This window comes from Triticum aestivum, chromosome 1D (assembly GCF_018294505.1).
Source record: "Triticum aestivum cultivar Chinese Spring chromosome 1D, IWGSC CS RefSeq v2.1, whole genome shotgun sequence".
NCBI classification, from domain to species: Eukaryota; Viridiplantae; Streptophyta; class Magnoliopsida; order Poales; family Poaceae; genus Triticum; species Triticum aestivum.
In genome coordinates, this window is record NC_057796.1 from 169,481,770 (window position 1) to 169,504,139 (window position 22,370).

Below are 22,370 nucleotides of genomic sequence, written 5' to 3' on the forward strand. Positions count from 1 at the left end.
TTGAAACATGCTAGATTTACTGTTTAAAATGACCATATAGTAAAATGAAATATTAATATTTTCTCAAGATAGTTCAAGTTTCAGGATATGATTGTTCTGTTTCATATTCATCATTCATTTAATAGTTCACACACATGAAATGTATTTTTCTAATGGATGCAAAAAAAGAAGTTGTTATGAAAAGTATTATAAGGAATCATTTAAAAAACTAGCCTGTGCAGATGCACGGGTTGATGACTAGTGACTATAACCAGAATATATGCCTACATTATATTGATGAATTGGAGCTAGTTCTGTGTCACCCTAGGGTATAACTGTTGCATGATGAATGTCATCCGGCATAATTATCCATCATTGATCCATTGCCTATGAGTTTGTTTCATATTGATCTTTGCTACTTTACTTTTCCGTTCTACTGTCACAATTTCTACAAAACTGCTACTATTACATTTGCCACCATTACCGTTACTTCCATACTACTTTGCTACTGAATACTTTGCTGCAGATATTAAGTCTTTCAGGTGTGGTTGAATTGACAACTCAGCTGCTAATACTTGAGAATATTCTTTGGCTCCCCTTGTGTCGAATCAATAAATTTGGGTTGAATACTCTACCCTCGAAAAATGTTGTGATCCCCTATACTTGTGGGTATAGTGTACTAACCTCTGCAGAGTGTATAATCTATCGGTAGTCGTGCCCGCAGATATGGGCCCAGTTCATAGTAGGTCACACTATGGGTCAACAACCCTGGTTCGATGAGAAGAGAAGTTGGTTGATCTTTATGTGACCATGAGAGGATCACCGTGGTATCGTTTATACCGATGTTGGTTGATCTTTATGGTATCATGTGATGACCGTGGGTAAAAATCGAGCTCCTTGTGGTCATCACTATGGCATTGTAAATACTAAGATTGATTGATCCTGAGGTGATCGTGTAATGTCCATGATGGTAAGTCGATATATGTGATGGTTATGAGGTAACCTCCGAACAGTGTAAGTTGGCCCTTGACGTTCTAAACATGCTGCATGCTAGCATCATCATTGTTTACAGCATGAGTAACATGTTCATGCCCTGATCATCTTGTATTGTCATGCTCGTCAATAATTAACATGTAAATCCCATGTTGTTGTTTATCTTGATTGTTTTTGGTTGTTGTGAGCTTGCGAGTACATTCAAAGTACTCACCTGGCGTGTTATGCCAGATTGCAGGTCATGCCAGGATTGATTGCTTGTTGAGGAGTCCGAGTTTTGTGCTAGTATCACATCCCAGACAAAGTCCATTCAGAGTGGAGTCCATCGCTGTCGTTGTTGTTCCACTTCTAGGAGTTATTCCGCCGCTTTGAGTTGTTCTGCTGCTAGCATAGAGCTACCTTCGCAGGCATAGTGTCGCCGTGCCGAGATATTCGATTGTAATACTCGAAACCTTGTACCCCCGAGTATTTGTAATAAAGAGCTGATTTTTTCTATGCCAAGTAGTGTCATATTCCAGAAGACTTGATCTCTGGGCTGGAATACGGGGTGTTCCGGTTCCCCTGAGCCGGGGTGCCACACGAGTGGCTATCCTGAACTATAACTACGAGTAATTCCTTTTGGGGTAAGAGAGCAAACACGAGTCCACATATTCACCACATCAATACACCAATATGGATCATGTCACGTCTCCCTACGAGAAGGCCATCCATAGCACTCACACTTATCTTGCGCATTTTAGACTATCAGTTTCAACTTGTCTATGGACAATGTAAGCTTTCCAAGTAGTCCATATCCGAGGGCGCGACTATTCGATTAGATCATTAACCTTGTAGGAGTGTACTTCTTCACACACACTCTCACCACTTACCACCATGTACACATCATATATCTCAGCGACCTTCAAGCAGAACCCTGGCGAGGGTGTGGGCAACAACCTAACTAACCACACAAGACTCTAGACCAAGTTTATCGACTATTTGAGGTTGCATTCGCAATGGAAGTCCGGCCGAGGTTTCTATCACAGCCCAAACGATGAGAATATGGTTCCCAAGAGCACCATTCGGGTGTCACTTGGTACACCGTTCCTCGGTGTCTCTACCACATCATAGCCCCCCTAGGGTCTGTGCTACACATGGCCTCTAACACATTTCCTACAAACACCAGAAACTAGTTGCAATTCATCGACAGAGACCAAGGCGATTAATAAGTCGAGAGGGTCAATTAAGTATCCCAATGTGTGGTAGTAGTTGTCTTGGATCACAAACACAGAACTCGGTTCCTGAGAACGGTCCAAGTGAGACAACCTACCATGTACTCCGACATGGCCTCTCACCGCTGCCTTTACCAAATTGTGTTCACACACTTAGCTCTCAGACAGTAGGACATGAACACAAGCATTCCAATTCATGGCCCAGATGGATCAGACCCAACACAATTCTAAGCATAGCAGGCATAACAAGCAAGCATGGATGAGTAGTCACAACATGGTCAAGCAATTCCTACTCATGCTAGAAGGTCTCAACTATTTTCTGTGGCAAAGACAAGTCATGTAGAGGAATGGGTTCAACTCCCGCAACATCTAATAGTTGAATCATTGTTGTCCTAATGCAATAAAAGAGATCAAGAGCGAGTGAGCAGGAGTGTATCTGAATGCTCAAAGGGGGTTTTCTTGCCTGGCACTTTTGAAGATAGTAGCTCTTCATCAGTGTCAATGATCACAATGTCGGAATCCTCTTCTACCGAGAAGGAACAACACCGGCAAACAAAGGAGGAACACAATCAATGCAATGCAACAATATGATGCATGATCATGACATGGTAATATACTGAGATTTGGGCTAGTGCAACTAGCAACAATTTAAATGAAGTTGGTTTGAACCTAAGGTTCAAATTCAGACTCCACATGTGGTTATTTAAATGTCGTCTATTATATTTTACCTAAGTAGTAGCCAAAATTTGTTCTAACAAGCATGAAAGCACCATAAACAGACTATTCATATTTTTCTAAATGTTTTTCATATACAAATTATTTCAATTTGAGCTATGGTTGAATTTCCATGATTTTTAGAAGTTTAGGATATTTTTGAAATTCATAAACCATTTTCTGATTTAATTTAATTCCAGAAAACATTATTGCATCAGCATGGCATCATTGTGACATCAGCAGGTCAACAGGGGCGGTCCAGGTCAAACTGACCAGTGGGACCTGTATCTCAAAGACGTAGGTGCTAAATAAGTTTAAATTTAAACTAACCTAGATTAGCAGTGGCTGGGCCAACTTGTTATCGACCCAACTCACCGGCGTTTAGCCGCCGGCAGGTGCTACTTCTTGAGCTTGCGTTGGTTTTTCCCTTGAAGAGGAAAGGGTGATGCGGCAAAGTAGAGATAAATATTTCCCTCAGTTTGAGAACCAAGGTATCAATCCAGTAGGAGACAACATACAAGTCACCGAATAACTGCACAAAAAATCAAACAACTTGCACCCAACGCGATAAAGGGGTTGTCCATCCCTTCACGGTTACTTGGAAAAGTGAGATCTGATAGAGATAGATAAACGGTAAAGTAAATATTTTTGGTATTTTTGGTTTATAGATTGGAAAGTAAAAGATTGCAAAAAGAGTAAATCGGAACTAATATTATAGATCGGAAACTTGTATGATGGAAAATAGACCCGGGCGCCATAGGTTTCACTAGAGGCTTCTCTCAAGATAGCAAATAATAGAGTGGGTGAACAAATTACTGCCAAGCAATTGATAGAAAAGTGCAAAGTTATAACGATATCTAAGGCAATGATCATGAATATAGGCATCACGTCCGTGTCAAGTAGACCGAAACGATTTTGCATCTACTACTATTACTCCACACATCGACCACTATCCAGCATGCATCTAGAGTATTAAGTTCATAAAGAACGGAGTAATGCATTAAGTAATATGACATGATGTAGAGGAATTAACTCAAGCAATATGATGAAAACCCCATTTTTTTATCCTCAATGGCAACAATACAACACGTGCCTTGCTGCCCCTACTATCACTCGGAAAGGACACTACAAGATTGAACACAAAGCTAAGCACTTCTCCCATTGCAAGAAAAACCAATCTAGTTAGCCAAACCAAACCGATAGTTCGAAGAGAATTACAAAGATATCAATTCATGCATATAAGAATTCAGAGAAGATTCAAATAATATTCATAGATAAGCTGATCATAAATCCACAATTCATCGGATCTCGGCAAACACACCACAAAATAAGTATTACATCGAATAGATCTCCAGGAGCATCGAGGAGAACATGGTATTGAGAATCAAAGAGAGAGAAGAAGCCATCTAGCTACTAGCTATGGACCCGTAGGTCTGTGGTAAACTACTCACGCTTCATCGGAAGGGCAATAGAGTTGATGTAGAAGCCCTCTATGATCGAATCCCCCTCTGGCAAGGTGCCGGAAAAGGTCCCTTGATGGGATCTCACGGGTACAGAAGGTTGCGGCGGTGGAAGAGTGTTTTCGTGGATGCCTCTGTTGGTTTGGGGGTATATGGGAATATATAGGCGCAAGAGTTAGGTCAGGAGGTTCACGAGGGGCCGACAAGGATGGGGGCGCGCCCTACCCCCTGGGTGCACCCTCCGTCCTTGTGGCCGCCTCGTGGCTCCTTCGACTTAATCTCCAAGTCTCCTGGTTGTCTTCTGGTCCAAGAAAAATCATCATGAAGTTTTTATTCCATTTGGACTCCGTTTGGTATTCCTTTTGTGCGAAACTCTAAAACAGGGAAAAAGTAGGAACTGGCACTGGGCTCTAGGTTAATAGGTTAGTCCCAAAAATAATATAAAATAGCATATTAACGCATATAAAACATCCAAAACAGATAATATAATAGCATGGAACAATCAAAAAGTATAGATATGTTGGAGACGTATCAAGCATCCCCAAGCTTAATTCCTCCTCGTCCTCGAGTAGGTGAATGATAAAAACAGAATTTTTGATGTGGAATGCTACCTAACATATTTATCCATGTAATTTTATTTATTGTGGCATGAATGTTCAGATCCATAAGATTCAAAACAGAAGTTTAATATTGACATAAAAACAATAATACTTCAAGCATACTAACAAGGCAATTATGTCTTCTCAAAATAACATGGCTAAAGAAAGCTTATCCCTAGAAAATCATATAGTCTGGCTATGCTCCATCTTCATCACACAAAATATTTAAATCATGCACAACCCCGATGATAAGCTAAGCAATTGTTTCATACTTTTGATGTTCTCAAACATTTTCAACTTTCACGCAATACATGAGCGTGAGCCATGGACATAACACTATAGGTGGAATAGAAGGTGGTTTTGGAGAAGACAAAAAGAAGGAGATACTCTCACATTAACTAGGCATATCAACGGGCTATGGAGATGCCCATCAATAGATATCAATGTGAGTGAGTAGGGATTGCCATGCAACAGATGCACTAGAGCCATAAGTTTATGAAAGCTCAAAAAGAAACTAAGTGGGTGTGCATCCAACTTGCTTACTCACGAAGACCTAGGGCAATTTGAGGAAGCCCATCATTAGAATATACAAGCCAAGTTCTATAATGAAAAATTCCCACTAGTATATGAAAGTGACAATATAGGAGACTCTCTATCATGAAGATCATGGTGCTACTTTGAAGCACAAGTGTGGTAAAAGCATAGTAGCATTGCCCCTTCTCTCTCTTCTCTCAATTTTTCATTTGGGCCTTCTCTCGTTTTTTTGGCCTCTTTTTTTGTCCGGAGTCTCATCCCGACTTGTGGGGGAATCGTAGTCTCCATCATACTTTCCTCACATGGGACAATTCTCTAATAACGAAGATCATCACATTTTTATTTACTAACAACTCAAAAATTATAACTCGATACTTAGAACAAAATATGGCGCTACATGAATGCCTCCGGCATTGTACTGGGATGTGCAATGAATCAAGAGTGACATGTATGAAAGAATTATGAACGGTGGCTTTGCCACAAATACAATGTCAACTACATGATCATGCAAAGCAATATGACAATGATGGAGCGTGTCATAATAAACAGAATGGTGCAAAGTTGCATGGCAATATATCTCGTAATGGCTATGGAAATGCCATAATAGGTAGGTATAGTGGCTGTTTTGTGGAAGGTATATGGTGGGTTTATGGCACCGGCGAAAGTTGTGCGGCACTAGAGAGGCTATCAATGGTGGAAGGGTGAGAGTGCGTATAATCCATGGGCTCAACATTAGCCATAAAGAACTCACATACTTATTGCAAAAATCTATTAGTTATCGAAACGAAGTACCACGCACATGCTCCTAGGGGGATAGGAAAAGACCATCGCTCGTCCCCAACCGCCACTCATAAGGAAGATAATCAATAAATAAATCATGCTTCGACTTCGTCACATAACGGTTCACCATACGTGCATGCTACGGGAATCACAAATTTTAACACTAGTATTTCTCAAATTCACAATTACTTACTAGCATGACTCTAATATCACAATCTTCATATCTCAAAACAATCATAAGGAATCAAACTTCTCATAGTATTCAATGCACTTTATATGAAAGTTTTTATTATATCCGTCTTAGATGCCTATCATATTAGGACTAAATTTATAACCAAAGCAAATTACCATGTTGTTTAAAGACTCTCAAAATAATATAAGTGAAGCATGAGAGTTCATTAATTTCTATAAAATAAAGCCACCGTCATGCTCTAAAAACATATAAGTGAAGCACTAGAGCAAAGTTGCCTTGCTCAAAATATATAAGTGAAGCACAAAGAGTATTCTAATAAATCACGATTCATGCATGTATCTCTCAAAAGGTCTGTACAGCAAGGATGATTGTGGCAAACTAAAAAGCAAAGACCCAAATCATACAAGACGCTCCAAGCAAAACACATATCATGTGGTGAATAAAAATATAGCCTCAAGTAAAGTTACCGATAGACAAAGACGAAAGAGGGGATGCCATCTGGGGCATCCACAAGCTTAGGCTCGTGGTTGTCCTTGAATATTGCCTTGGGCATCCCCCATCAAATCCTTACCCAAAACTTGAAAACTTCACAACACAAAACTCAATAGAAAATCTCATAAGCTATGTTAGTATAAGAAAATAAATCACCACTTTTGGTACTATTGTGAATTCATTCTTTATTTATATTGGTGTAATATCTACTGTATTCCAACTTTTCCATGGTTCATACCCCACGATACTACCCATAGATTCATCAAAATAAGCAAACAACACATAGAAAACAAAATATGTCAACAACAGAACAATCTGTAGCATTCTGGATATTTTGAATACTTCTGTAACTTCAAAAATTCTGAAACAATAGCACAACCTGGGCAATTTGTGTACCATTCTTGTGAAAAAGAGTCAGATTAAAAGCACGCTTCTGTAAAAAATGAAAATTATTTTCCTGGGCGCAAAAGTTTCTGTTTTTCAGCAAGATCAAAACAACTACCACCGTAAGCTATCCCAAAGGTCTTACTTGGCACAAGCACTAACTAAAACACAAAACCACATCTAACCAGAGGCTAGATGAATTATTTATTCAAAAACAGGGAATAAAAATATTGGGTTGTCTCCCAACGAGCGCTTTTCTTTAAAGCCTTTTAGCTAGGCATTGATAATTTCGATGATGCTCACATGAAAGTCAAGAATTGGAGCACAAAGAGAGCATCATATAGCATGTGAAAAACACATCTAAGTCTAACATAATTCCTATGCATAGGCATCTTATAGGAAAAAATATATCATAGCAAGCAAAAACTAGCATATGCAAGGAAGAGGAAAGAAACAATAGCAATCTCAACATAACGAGAGGTAATTTAGCAACATGGAAATTTCTACAACCATATTTCCCTCTATCCTAATAATTACATGTGGGATCATATTCAAATCCAACAATATAACTATCACATAAAAATTTCTCTTCATGATCCACATGCATGCAAAGTTGACACTCTTCCAAAATAGTGGGGTTATCATCAAATAAAGTCATGACCTTTCCAAACCCACTTTTATCAAAAGCTTCATAAGATTGAACATTATCCAAATATGTGGGATCTAAAGTTGACACTCTTCCAAACCCACTTTCAGTATTATTGCAAACATTGTTATCAATCTCATATTCATCATGGGGCTTAAATAAATTTTCAAGATCATAAGAAGCATTATCACCCCAATCATGATCATTGCGGCAAGTAGTGGACATAGCAAAACTAGCATCCCCAAGCTTAGGGTTTTGCATATTATTAGCACAATTGACATTAATAGTAACATCCTTGCAATCATGCTTTTATTCAAGGAGCTATCATGAATTACTTGTTGGGGAACGTAGTATTTAAAAAAAAATCATACGATCACGCAAGATCAATCTTGGAGAGGCATAGCAACGAGTGGGGAGAGTGTGTCCGCGTACCCTCGTAGACCGAAAGCGGAAGCGTTAAGTAATGTGGTTGATGTAGTCGAACGTCTTCGCGATCCAACCGATCAAGTACCGAATGCACGGCACCTCCGCGATCTGCACACGTTCAGCTCGATGATGTCCCTCGAACTCTAGAACCAGCTGAGGTCGAGGGAGAGTTTCGTCAGCACGACGGTGTGTTGACGGTGATGATGAAGTTACCGACGCAGGGCTTCGCCTAAGCACTACGACAATATGATCGAGGTGGAAATCTGTGGAGGGGGGCACCGCACACGGCTAAGATCAACTTGTGTGTCTATGGGGTGCCCCCCTCCCCCGTATATAAAGGAGGCGAGGAGGGGGCCGGCCGGCCTCATGGTGCGCCCCCAAGGGGGGATTCCTACTCCTACTAGGAGTAGGTTTCCCCCTTTCCTAGTCCAACTAGGAGGGGGAAGGAAGGGGAAGAGGGGAAGAAGGAAAGGGGGCCGCCCCCCTCCCCAATTCGGATTGGGCTTGGGGGGCGCCCCACCTCTTGGCCGCCTCCTCTCTCTTCCACTAAAGCCCATGTAGGCCCATTAAGCCCCCGGGGGGTTCCAGTAACCCCCCGGTACTCCGGTAGATGCCCGAACTCATCTAAAACCATTCCGGTGTCCAAACATAACCTTCCAAATATATCAATCTTCATGTCTCGACCATTTCGAGAGTCCTCTTCATTTCCGTGATCGCATCCGGGAGTCCGAACTACCTTCGGTACATCAAACCACATAAACTCATAATACCGATCGTCATCGAACGTTAAGCGTGCGGACCCTACGGGTTCGAGAACTATGTAGACATGACCGAGACTCATCTCTGGTTAATAACCAATAGCGGAACCTGGATGCTCATATTGGTTCCTACATATTCTACGAAGATCTTTATCGGTCAAACCGCATAACAACATACGTTGTTCCCTTTGTCATCGGTATGTTACCTGCCCGAGATTCGATCGTCGGTATCATCGTACCTAGTTCAATCTCATTACCGGCAAGTCTCTTTACTCATTCCGTAATGCATCATCCCGCAACTAACTCATTAGTCACACTAGTATAATGCCCGTGCGTTGCCACGGGCTTTTGAAATATTTTGCTGAAGTTATATAAACATAACGCAAGTTAAATTTCACGTGTAGAGAAAAGATAGCATGGGCGTAATTGGGTAATAATTGAAGTCTACTTTACTTGCAATGTAAATTGATTAAAAAAACAATTTGACGATGTATGCATATAGAGCGATTATCTAACTAAAAATATGTTACAAATTAAAATTTACTTGATGCACTTAAGAAATTCTCTCACAATCAGAAATGTTGTCTATCCAGTTTTTTTAGCTTACCGCCTAGCCTTATTCTGACCTCAGTCACTCTCTCACCACAACCAGCCCTCTCACTCTTTCAACCCACGCACCCCTCACTCTATGTGTTCCTGTGCCGACAAGGCTGAAAATATGTAGACGTTGAAAATGACCGTCATGAACTACATTATTCCTCATCTCTTCACCCAAATAGATCTTTATAACATAGTTCCAGCAATTTCTTCTATTTTCCGTGATTGTTCGGGATGGATGGTGCAAACGAAATGCTCTAACATGATGTGTCGGCTATCCCTCTAAACACCACCACCATCTCCGCCACCTGAGATATCCTGTACCCCGCCTTAAAATCCGTTAATCCCCTGCCCCTTCTCATCCAACGATGACCTGCCTCTAATTCTTTGTCTTCCTCCCGTAGCCGCAGATTTTTTTTATTTGACCACTTTATCGACCCGCCCGCCTCTCCCTGCCTAAGCACCTACCACCGCCACCCTACAGCCAGTGAGTGTTGCCACACGTCGCCACTTGCTCAAGTCACCACCTCCGTCAACGCTGACGCCAGTCGTTCCTCTAAAACCTACCACCATTTTGGTGCCCACGACCTCCCGCACCCCGCACTCGAGACCGCTAACCCCTTGCCTCTCCTCCGCCGCCAACACCCGCTGCTGCTACTACTCTTCTTCCTCCCTCTGCATACCTTTTTCTTCGTCCAGTCTATTCACCCGCCCACCTCTACCTACGAAACCGCTTGCCTCCACCATCAACAGTCAGCAAATGTTGTCACGCACTACCTCCCTCTACCCGAGTTGCCGCCCAACCCTCTAAATAGTGCCACAATCTCTAGCGCTCACGAGTTTCCGCGCCACAATAATCAATGGTTGGCCATATATGAAGAAAAAAGAAGGATCAAGATGGTTCTCTGAAGAAGTCATACCATCTCTTGTCACACATCATGTTCACAGATCCTAGGCATACTCTCTTCTCTCAATTTCGTTATCATCTTTTTGGACTACAAAATCTAAAACTCATGTTCTGAATAATCAGTAGAATAAATTAATTTCAAGACATGTCATGGATGAATTATTTGGGTGCCATACTTAAAAATAATAGATTGCCCGTGCGTTGCCATGGGCCAATAAATGAATTTGTAAACAATGCTCATTTTACTCCCTACGAACAAACTCATTGCACGTAATGTTCAACCACAACACAAACACAAGTATCTTCTATGTATTTCAACAAACACCATGCACCCCTCTAGCCTCTCTTCTCCATTGAACATGCCGTTCATCGCCTTCTTTGTCCATACATAAATCATCATCTCATTGCCCCTTGACTCTTCATGTGGCTTCTATGCCTTTGTTTTGTTGTCTCATTCTACTACATACGCCATGCAATTTTTTTAACAGAAGGAGCGCCCAAGGGCGCTATTCATTGATCTTTCATACACATCTTACATCAAGGATACGAAATCCATAGATTACAAAGTTGCTCAAAGCGAGCAACACTGGACACTGGATACTCCTATCAGTTGAGCTAATACAGTATGTGGTAGGGGATACAGTACAGTATGAGCTAATATAGTATGTGGTAGCTAATACAAAGCTTTTTCAGTGAGTCCTTTGCACAGTTATGAGCAACACCATTCAAATCTCTTTTGATGTGATATATCTTTAACATAAGAGACTTGGAAACAATGAAGTATTCTGCTATCTGTGAATGGATTTCACAATGTCCCGGGTTTGAAATTCGCCAGCATTTGCAGCTCTTGCAAGTACCTGATTATCTGTCAGAAGGGTGGACCGATAAAACCTATAACTTTGGACTCTACCTGAAGCCCTTTCATTATAGCTTGAGCAGCTTGATGCACCTGAGTTGGATGTCCCTATTTTCTTCCAAAATGTTTGTCATTTCCCGCCTTCTATATACACCAGAAAAAGTCATTAGATTGCATATGGAAGCATAGTGGTGTCCTGAACTTAAGATTGCTTGAATAATATTAGGAATTGATCTGTAATGTTGCACAAAGTAATCAGACCTAAGAAACCATGGTTCTAAGAACTAAGCAGCTTTAGCAAATGGGCATGAGAAAAATAAATGAATGTCATCTTCCTCCGCCTCACACATGGAGCAGTATTTGGAGATGTGTCTGGCATACATACCAGCCCGCATGCCTGTTGGAACTGCTCTCTCAAGAAGCCTCCAAGCAAACGTCTGAATTCTCGGAGCAATGCTATTGTCTTTCCAAACCTAGCAAAAAAGTGTTTTTCCAAGAGTAAACACCTGCCTTCGTTGAGGAGCTCATTCTTGATGAAGAACCTGTACACATAGCTTGTATGCACTCTTAGTAGTGCACTTACCTGTTGGGGTGTGTTTCCAACACATGATATCTTTACCCTCCGTTTGAATTATGGGGGTTTGGATAATAATGCTTGCTGCCTCAGCATCAAACAGAGAGTAAATAAGATTTTCATTCCAAGCTTTATTGTTAGGTTTCCATAGATCTTTAAGATTGGAAGGATAAATGTAAGGCTGATGCTGAATTATGAGATGATCATAAATAGAGCTCCAAATAGGACACCATGGGGAACTCCATATCGACAACTGATGAGATATAAGGCACCTCACCTTAGTACGAATAATAAGAAAAGGAGGCATATGGACATGGAAACATTCTTTCCACCACATGTTCATTCACAAACTGACTATGAACAATGCCATGTTTGCCTCTGGGCTCAGTTGCCATCTCCGCCTTAGATGAGTCCCCATCACTTTACCTCATTAAGAGTTCTTTTCCTACATACCTCAAATACATACAACAGCCACACGTCAAGGTTGCATCATTGTCATTCCATCTCTTCTTCCATGAGCCCTTCCACTTCAGCTCTTTTGTTATTGTGACAACAGTCTGCTCCATCGTCACCCTGCTCCAAATCTGCCAATCTTTCCATCCGGCTCCAAATACGCCCATTTTTCGCCAAATCTGTCAATTTGTCCTACAAAGTTTGTACTTTCAGCCTGAGAATTTTCATTGTTCGGAATGAGGAGGGTTTTCAGAGTTCACTTCTCTCAAAGAGAGCACAACACATATCAATACAGATTTGTGATGAACAAGGCTCAGTGTTATTTATAGCAATAAATACCAACACATGGTAAGTTATTCAATGGAGTATCTAAGTTGTTGTGTTTGGCAAAAAAAGGTCCAACGTGACTATGTTAAAGCGAATCCCTAAATTAACAAATGCAAGAGGAAAATATAACTACTACGAGTGCATGGGGTGTGCACATGTTCCTAGATAATCAATTTGACCAATATATTATATGCCAACAAAGCTATGTGCTTAGAAAATTTATTTGAATTCAAATTTATTCGAAGCCTCATTCACCAATCTCAACGGCATTATATTGATTTTAAAAATAGATGGTTCTGCAACATACCTTTACAAAATAGTCATAAGTAGATTTTAAAAATAGTGACAATCCGACATGGTACAAGGCCAAACAAGATACTTCCTGGTAGCCGACCACCGCGACGACCTTCTTTCGCTTCACATTGAGGAAACGTGGCACACATGTTTGCAGTTAGAACATAAGATCAAACTTCAATTAACAAAACATCAAAATAATGATTTCCTATCAACCCCAAATTATCTCACACATATGTATATCCGTCCACACACATAGCTAATATCACTGATATAATCCATTTATAAATGCAGCTCATAAAGCATAAATGCTATAGATAAAAGAATGTAGGGTCCCAAAAATAGTAATATAGGAACAAAGCCCTATCTCTTGTGAGGAACATTATTCCATAGAGATCATTTTTGGCTTGTTTGCATGTCTACATCAGAACAAGTAAAATATGGATGGAGAAATATCCAAGTCTCTCTCTCACCAAACATGTTATACGTACAAATACACACCTTACTACTATTTCTATCAAAACAAGCAAACTCCCTAGTACAACAATTTTTTGGTGAATCATGGGAATCCTTCTCTGGACCAATAAGTCTACTGCCTAAACATATCGGGTGCTACAAATCTGATTAACAAAATAAGTAGATACAGTTGCTTACTCAAGCTCCGAAAAATTCTCCTGAAGAAAATATGTCAAAACTATTCATTCGAAATTCCCAATATAGAGCACATAATGCCAGTATTTAATTGAACAATTGTTTACTCGCTGACAATGATCTGTCTGAAAAGGTACAAGTTTGTCAGAACAGAAAATGACTTGGAAGATCAGGAGTTAACAGAAGGCTCATTTCCAAATGGGGGTGATGAAAAAAAATAGACATATGAAAAATGATTTCACAACATATAGTCATGTAATAACAATTATGAAGGTGTTATATGCAGACATCTCCTTGTTGAAAAAATTTAGTTTACAATAGTTATAATGGACCACCATGTAAACAATAAGTTATGTATAAGTCTTAATAACATGGAAAAGAAACATCACATGATGCCAGCTAGTTGCCAACTTGAATAGCTAGCAAATTGCTTGAAGCAAAATGTATATTTACAAATTTAACGGAAAAGTACTACAAAGATGCGTTCCTGGCTATCAGTTTCAACTAACTAAAACAGAGTGCAACAATTGCCATACCATGTTCAAATTAAATGGTTAACACACACCAATTCATCCGTTGATTACGTCAATCTGTTCCTGGCTACTGCGGTACCACTTATGGGGATCTAACAGGGTCATTTCCATTCTTATCCTGATTTACTTGTAACAAAGACACCTAGTTTCGTTCGCAGAGAAACAAATAGCACTTAAGTACTTCATTCTTCTACATGGCAGTAAAACTATATGCACCAACCAACATTCCGATAAAAATGGCTTTCAGCCGAGACAGCGCAGAAAAGCCTAAACATGACACATAGCTGACCAAAATGTGCACAGTTACGCATAAATACAAATCAAGCCCAATCTAAGGATGGGCATGGCCAACGGATGAGAGAAAAAACAACAAGTTCTAGTGGTTCAGGAATGAATCATGTGTAACATATCTATCTCTCTCTCCACCCACCTCTAGTCTTGTTTATTTCCACCTTATTGAAAGTTGCATAATACACCTTTGCTTCTTTTCTGTCTTGTGAACTAAGTTCTCTAGAATAGTATGGTTTTTTTATCAAGAGGGAAATAATTTAATTATGAAAAGCAAAAACTTATGTAGCATCAGTTCTAGTTGATTTTAGCAATTCCTTTTACATCTGGAATAATTCATTGTTATCAATCAAACACAAAGCAGATATTACCTTTGCTGCATCAGACCCCAAATATATGAGAAATAATCGGGTGTAGAAGTTCCTGACAATGATATTATAATTTTCATATCTAAACAAAATTATTATTGTACGTGTGTCGGATACACAGTTAAATCTAAAAAATCCAAATAACAAATGGACAATTCAAAAGACAAGTGTGGGAAACAAATGGTAGAATATAAAAATTGAGCAGAATATTTCGTCTAATGTTGAACAAAAAATCCCACAGTCTGAGATACCTTACAAAAGGACAGGAGCAATATAGCAAGTTAACAACATAACTACGACATGTTGGTACATTTCCATCTACTACAGTTACTAAGCAATTGCAAGTCCACTGTGAACTTATACAGCGTAGCACTAATTAGCCGGGCCAGCACGTATATTAAATCAGTAAAAGGGAAACAAAGCCTGACGTACTGCTTGCGCCATCCACACAGCGTAGCACTAATCAGCCGAACCAGCAGGTATATTAAATCAGTACAAAGGAAACAAAGCCTGATGTACTGCTTGCCATCCACACAATTCAGATTTAACAAAGTTTCAAAGGTGTGGTATACAAGGCACACTTCCGACCACAGGTCAATCCACTGAAATACAACTCATGACAAAAATAATCAAGGGCCAAGTTCATTGTGATTCTACCTTGTGCAGACGTAGACAGAGCTTTGTGCATTTGTAAGTACTCAGTATTACTACAGATCCTGCTTGCACTCAGCCAATGTAGTTGAACTTGCGAGTGGGTGGAGACGTTGCCTGAACCTACAAAGATTACACGTGCACGTTACTTAATCTGTATCATTGACGCTTGTGGATCCTCCAGTACCAGCAGCACATGAAGAGTGCGGGCCTCCAAGGGGAAGAGATACGTACCGTAGCTTGAGTGTGTCCTCCCACTGTGGAACCGTGGAAGTAATCCACCGAGCGCAAGAACCTGTCGATGAAGGAGTGACCAGTTGACCACGTCGTTGTGCCAAGAGGACACCTCCTGTTGCTTGCACTCATAATGGAGGAGACACTCGATGGTAAGGGGTTCGGCGGCGTCAAATGGTTGTCGTCGACGTAGCGATGAGATCAGCGGCGGCGAACGGATCCGCTAGGGCATAGTACGTTTTGAAGTTGCTCAACATACGCGATGCACCAGATATTCAACATTAAACATGGTCTATGTAATCGACACAAATAAATGGCAATGTTTTTAGGAATTGCAAGGTGGCCCAGGACCAGAAAAGTCCCTAAATCATCTAAATAATAAATATATGGCTAAGTGGTTAATACCTTTCCTTTTTAAAAAATATGACAATCTCCAGCAGGGCAATCACTAAAGTTTGGCAGCAAAGAAAGATTTTAGAATCCTACAGTCAGCCCCTCTTTTCCTCTCTGTGAGCAGACAGTGTAAGTTCGATATTTTGGAGATATTCACTCAACAAAAGAAACTATAAAATGAGATAATCTACAACATATTGAGGCAACAACAAATATTCCTGAACTTAATAGTCTAGAAAATATGATTGAATGATGATGCCAAGAAGACAACAACAGATGCAGAAGAATTCTCACCAACAAGTAATTCATAAAATTGACCAGTAGTTAATATAGATAAGGTCGGGAGATGAACATCTATAAAAGATCAACAGCGAATTGTAGAAATATAGAGATAGCTTCACAATCATAGTGTGTTGAAGAAATATAAACAACATGCATGTTTACATGCTAGTGGCTATCCAATCAACTATCTTCTGTGTGCGCATGTGTTGCTAGTCAATCAGTCAATACACTTATTCGAGCTATGCTGCTACCCAAGTTTGATCTCTCTCAAGGGAAGCCAGCTTTGCTGTGTTTGCAATTTGCCGTCGGCCAAAGACACGTGACAGCTGAAATACTGGTTTCAGAAATATACATATGCTAGTGGTTTATATATCTCGATCAAAGATCATCTGAGTGTTTGAAAATTTAACATGACCCTTATGTAAGAGGGACACATGATCCACCTATTACTTCATACTCCCTCCGTTGCAAATTACTCGTCGTGGTTTTAGTTCAAATTTGAATTAAAACTACGATGAGTAATTTAAAACATAGGGAGTACATGATACATGTTAGATCTCTTCATAACAAGTAGGCATTTCAGGTACGAAAGCGCTCTGCACACGATTGGCTCCAGGATGATTTCGCTCGACGGGATTAGGAGCCACACAGATTTAAAAAAACCCAGTTAATCCTATAGTCTACCTGACTTGTCATCTGTGGATCGTGCGTCGATACTCGTGTGCATAGTAGTGCTCTTTCAGGTAAGACGAACATGTTTTAGAACATCCTGTGTGGAAACTAAAATAAACAAATAAATAAAGAGCATTAATTGTCTAACAGTCCTTATCACTGTTATGACTATAATAAGGATTTTTTTCCAATTCACACACGAAAATACATCGATCCGGGGATTCTCAATGTCGATTGTTTACCATGGTTTTAATTAACCTGCCATCAAACCCACTGCATATATTTGTGTCAGATAACAATATGCTAATGAACATTTATTCTCCACTTGATTTAAACAATCATTCATTCTTCATTAAAATTGCAATATGCACCTTTTTTACAATCAATACCATATATATTATAGTAGCAAATAGTACATGGTATAGATACATGAGCTGAATAAATCTAGACGTGATCACCAGGGCAAAGAATTTGTCAAGAAAAGAAGAGACGCACAATCTACCAAAAATTCTATAACGTCAGAGCAATATGCACTACACACACGGGTATAATACAATGACAACGCAGGAGAGGACAGAGATTGACGTACCTGTGATGGTGTCCTCGATGGAGCAAAGGGATTCTTGAATTCTGGGATGTTGGCTTTCCACGCATCCATGTACATCTGCTACGCCTCATGCAGGCGCCACTGCATTCCCTTGGAGAGCCCCACCGCGGCCAACCAGAGAGGAGGCACGGCCAGGACAAGGCCCTGCAGCCGGGAGGACGCCGACCAGCCAGGGGCAGGGGGGTAGCCAGGCGAGATGGAGCGCAGGGGAGGGCGGGGGAGAGGGAGGGGGACGCGCCGCGCCAGGGCAGCACCGGTGACGACGGCGGGGAGGGACTGCGGAGGCGGCGCCAGATCTGACGCCGGACGGACGCCGCCGGGACGGCCACCATGGGGCGCGGGGAGGGGGGGCGGGGGGAGCCACCAGATCCGCTACCAGGAGAAGCGCCGCTGGCCGCCAGGCCGCCGGGAGGGGCGCCGACGAACCATCAGGAGGCGGCCGCCAGCCGTGGGGCCCCGCACGAGGGGATCAACGCCACGGAGGGAGACCCCGCCGCCGCCGCCACGGCGCGGGCTTCGCCCGGTGGTGGCCTCCGGCGGCGGCGAGGGGGGTAGCTGGAGGAGGGGAGCCGGCGGCGGTGCGGTTGGGGGCTGCCGCCCGTGTCGCCTGGGGTAGGCGACGCGGGGGCCGAGGGGGATGAGGATCTGCTGGCTGTTTTTTTCCTATGTGCGGGGAAGGGACGAGAAAACCGACGAAAAAAACCAACGAAAAAACCGGACGAAAATGGTGGGACGAAAATGGTGAGACGAAAAATAAACCCGGAACGCGGACTACCAACTGAGACATTAGGAGTAGAGATTGTTTGCAAGGCTTATAGTGATGTGCATTACCGAGAGGGCCCAGAGATACCTCTGCGACAATCGGAGTGACAAATCCTAATCTAGATCTATGCCAACTCAACAAACACCGTCGGAGACACCTATAGAGCATCTTTATAACCACCCAATTACGTTGTGACGTTTGATAGCACACTAAGTGTTCCTCCGGTATTTGGGAGTTGCATAATCTCATAGTCATAGGAACATGTATAAATTATGAAGAAAGAAATAGCAATAAACTAAAGGATCATAGTGCTAAGATAACGGATGGGTCAAGTCAATCACACCATTCTCTAATGATGTGATCCCGTTCATCAAATGACAACTCATGTCTATGGCTAGGAAACTTAACCATCTTTGATTAACGAGCTAGTCAACTAGAGGCATACTAGACACACTTTGGTGTCTATGTATTCACACATGTACTAAGTTTCCGGTTAATAAAATGCTAGCATGAATAATAAAAATTTATCATGATATAAGGAAATATAAATAACAACTTTTTTATTGCCTCTAGGGAATATTTCCTTCAGTCTCCCACTTGCACTAGAGTCAATAATATAGCTTGCATTGTAATGATTCTAACACCCATGGAGTCTTGGTGCTGATCATGTTTTGCTCGTGAGAGAGGCTTAGTCAACGGGTCTGCAACATTCAGATCCGTATGTATCTTGCAAATCTCTATGTCTCCCTCCTTGACTTGACTGCAGATGGAATTGAAGCGTCTCTTGATGTGCTTGGTTCTCTTCTGAAATCTGGATTCCTTTGCCAAGGCAATTGCACCAGTATTGTCACAAAAGATTTTCATTGGACCCGATGCACTAGGTATGACACCTAGATCGGATATGAACTCCTTCATCCAGACTCCTTCATTTGCTGCTTCCGAAGCAGCTATGTACTCCGCTTCACACGTAGATCCCGCCACGACGCTCTACTTGGAACTGCACCATCTGACAGCTCCACCATTTAATATAAGGGATTTTTATTTCTGTGCCCCTGGTTCCTTATCTCTACTCATTCATCCCCACTCTGTTAACTTTTGCTCACTTTTCCCCACTCCCTTGCCTGAAACCCTCAGAACAGGTTATAACGGACGTTGCCGTCGGGTCAATGCCTTTGACCGTTAGCTGACGAGTGGGGCCGCGTATACGTGGGCGCATGTGAGACCGCGGTCGTGGGGTAGCACATGTCCATGGACATGCCCGAAACGTCCCATCATATAAAGAGGGCAAGCACCTCCATCGCCCCTACAATTTTCCCCCAAATCCCCTCACTGTCGCATCGTCTTCCTCTCCCCCACCGGCGTCGTCTCGCTCTCCTCCACTGCCTCCACCACACCGTATCGCTCTCCCCCACCGCATCCTCTTCCTCACATTCATCGCCTCCATCTGTCAGATGGCCGACGATCGTGGCGACGCCGGCGCAGCGGCCAGAGATGTGGTGGAGCTGCAGGGTCTAGGCGTAGTGACCGTGGATGTCGGCGGCGTCCATGGCGGTGCGGGGAAACTTGGAACCGCTGTGGATGTGGCGGGATCCGCCCCATCGCTGCAAAAGGTGAAGGCGTCGAGCGGCACAGTCCATCCAGATGACCCCGTTGCGCCGCCTGCCATGGAGGAGGAGGTATTTGCACTTGCTTAGCTTGTAGAGTTAATTGTTCCCTAGTTGTATTGGTTAGATTGTGATTCATACGGTAGTTTAGATGGTTAGAGTAGTTGGTTTGACGGATGGGCCAGGGTTTTCAGTAGGGTATGGGTTGGGGGGACGGGGGTTTTGGCCTAGGGTTTGTTGGATAAATTCGTTGCAAAAATGCTATGTTGTGAACTATGATTTTAGGTGCTGCGATGATTGGGGTTTTTAGATTGGGATTTGGATAAATTCGTTGCAGAAATGCTAGATGTTGTGAACATATTGGGGTTTTTAATGCTATGATGCTTATTAGATTTGTTTTTAGTGCTCACAGATTGGGGTTTTTAATGCTACTCAGATTCGTTGCCTTAGATTGGGTCCCTATTAGATTTGTTTTTGAATGCTACTCAGATTGGGGTTTTGAATGTTATATGCCCAAATGGAATCCATTGATTAAGAAGTTATAAATTTGACTCAATGTGTGTAAATTTGTCATATTTGGGTTTTTGATTCATTAGTATATAAATTTGATTCATTAGTATATAAATTTGTCCACAATATGTAGTTATATTAGTTGTGTTCTTCAATGTGTGTGCATGACCAATGATCAATGTGTTATTTGAATGTCATATTGGGGTATTTGATCAATGTGTGTACAAATCTAATACATTGATATACTACTGATGGATGTGATTTTTGAATGCATAGAGCTAAGGGGCACAAAAATAAAAAACCCCACTTCTAAAACATTTCTGATATTGGGAGTATATCAGCCCTATGATCAATGTGTCATGTGTGCATATCTAAATTTTCAATTGGCTACTAGTGATGGAGTAATTGTATATTCGGGAGGATGATGGTTGGGGGGAGAAAGAGGAAGTTGGCTGACTACGACCCGTACGAGGGGGCGTTTAGTGACGATTCTGAATATGAGGTAATCCTATCCCTTGTTCATTTAGTTCCTTTGACATGGTGTATATGAATCTATAATGTATTAATGCAATTCATTCATGTGTGCAGTATGATTCTGGAGATGATGTGTACAAGGGAAACGTCGCGTCCTTCACAGCCAAGGAGGTGCAGAAGATCAAGGCCAAGGGAGTTGCTTCCTTCTACAATCGCAAGTTCAAGAAGTGGCACTGCCCCTACTGCACCACCAAGCCAAAGCCCAAGGATGGCCGCTTCGATCACCTTCTGTCTCATGCAGAGGATGTAGCGATCTGCGGGGAGGACTACATATCAGGGGGCAGCATGCTGGGCTCGCGAAGGCCCTGACTCCTGCGTGAAGTGATGTGATGATGCTGTGATGGTGTGATGATGTGAACTGAATCTTAATCTTTTGGGTACTTAGGGTCCGGTTACTTATGGTAAACTTAATGTGGCAGTTTATGGTGTGAACTTAATCTATGGTGATGCTAGTAACGTATTATTCTATCTATATTTGTCTGTCCTTATATTTTCCTGTGGTGTATGGTTAGTTCTATTTAGATGTTGTGAACTAGAGTTTAGGTGCTGCAATGATCAAACATGTTGTTTCAGTGTTGCTTCACTTATCAGACATGTTGTTTCAGTGTTGCTTCAGTGGTCACTTCATTGTTGCTTCACTGATCACACATGTTATTGGTCTCATGTTTCCCATTAATCAAATCAAATGCATGATTTTTCCCACCAGCAAATTATCTATGTATGTTTGTGTAAATGCAAGAAAATGCAAAAAAAAAACCTTGGCAAACTATCTATGTTTGTGTAGGAGATCATGTGTGCAAAATTTGAGGTGATTTTGAGGAGGTCACAAAAATTGAGTTCGAGAAATATGCTCCAAATGAGCTCCCATGCTAGGGTAAATAGCCCATTTGTAATCAAGTTCTTTTGGACCTACTCTAAATGAGCCAAATGTTTTGTATTAACACCTATTCAATCTATATAGTGTAGATTCGAAGTCTCACTATTTTTTGAATTAATCTTCATATTTTTACATTTTCTTTTGAAAAATATGCTTTAATATAAAAACTATTAAAAACACGTTTAAAATATGAAAATGTAAAACTAAGTTCAGATCCTTCTTATTC

General features: G+C 41.4%; 1 long non-coding RNA gene across 1 annotated transcript; it reads right to left on the minus strand.

Annotated features, from left to right (window-relative positions):
- Positions 1 to 11,180: 11,180 nt before the first annotated feature.
- LOC123180862 (uncharacterized) lies at positions 11,181 to 13,562 on the minus strand. Its single transcript, XR_006491328.1, has 4 exons — positions 13,191 to 13,562; positions 12,113 to 12,748; positions 11,915 to 12,002; positions 11,181 to 11,673 (listed from the first exon to the last, which is right to left on the minus strand). It is a non-coding gene; the product is annotated as an uncharacterized lncRNA (long non-coding RNA).
- Between the last annotated feature and the right edge of the window lie 8,808 nt (positions 13,563 to 22,370).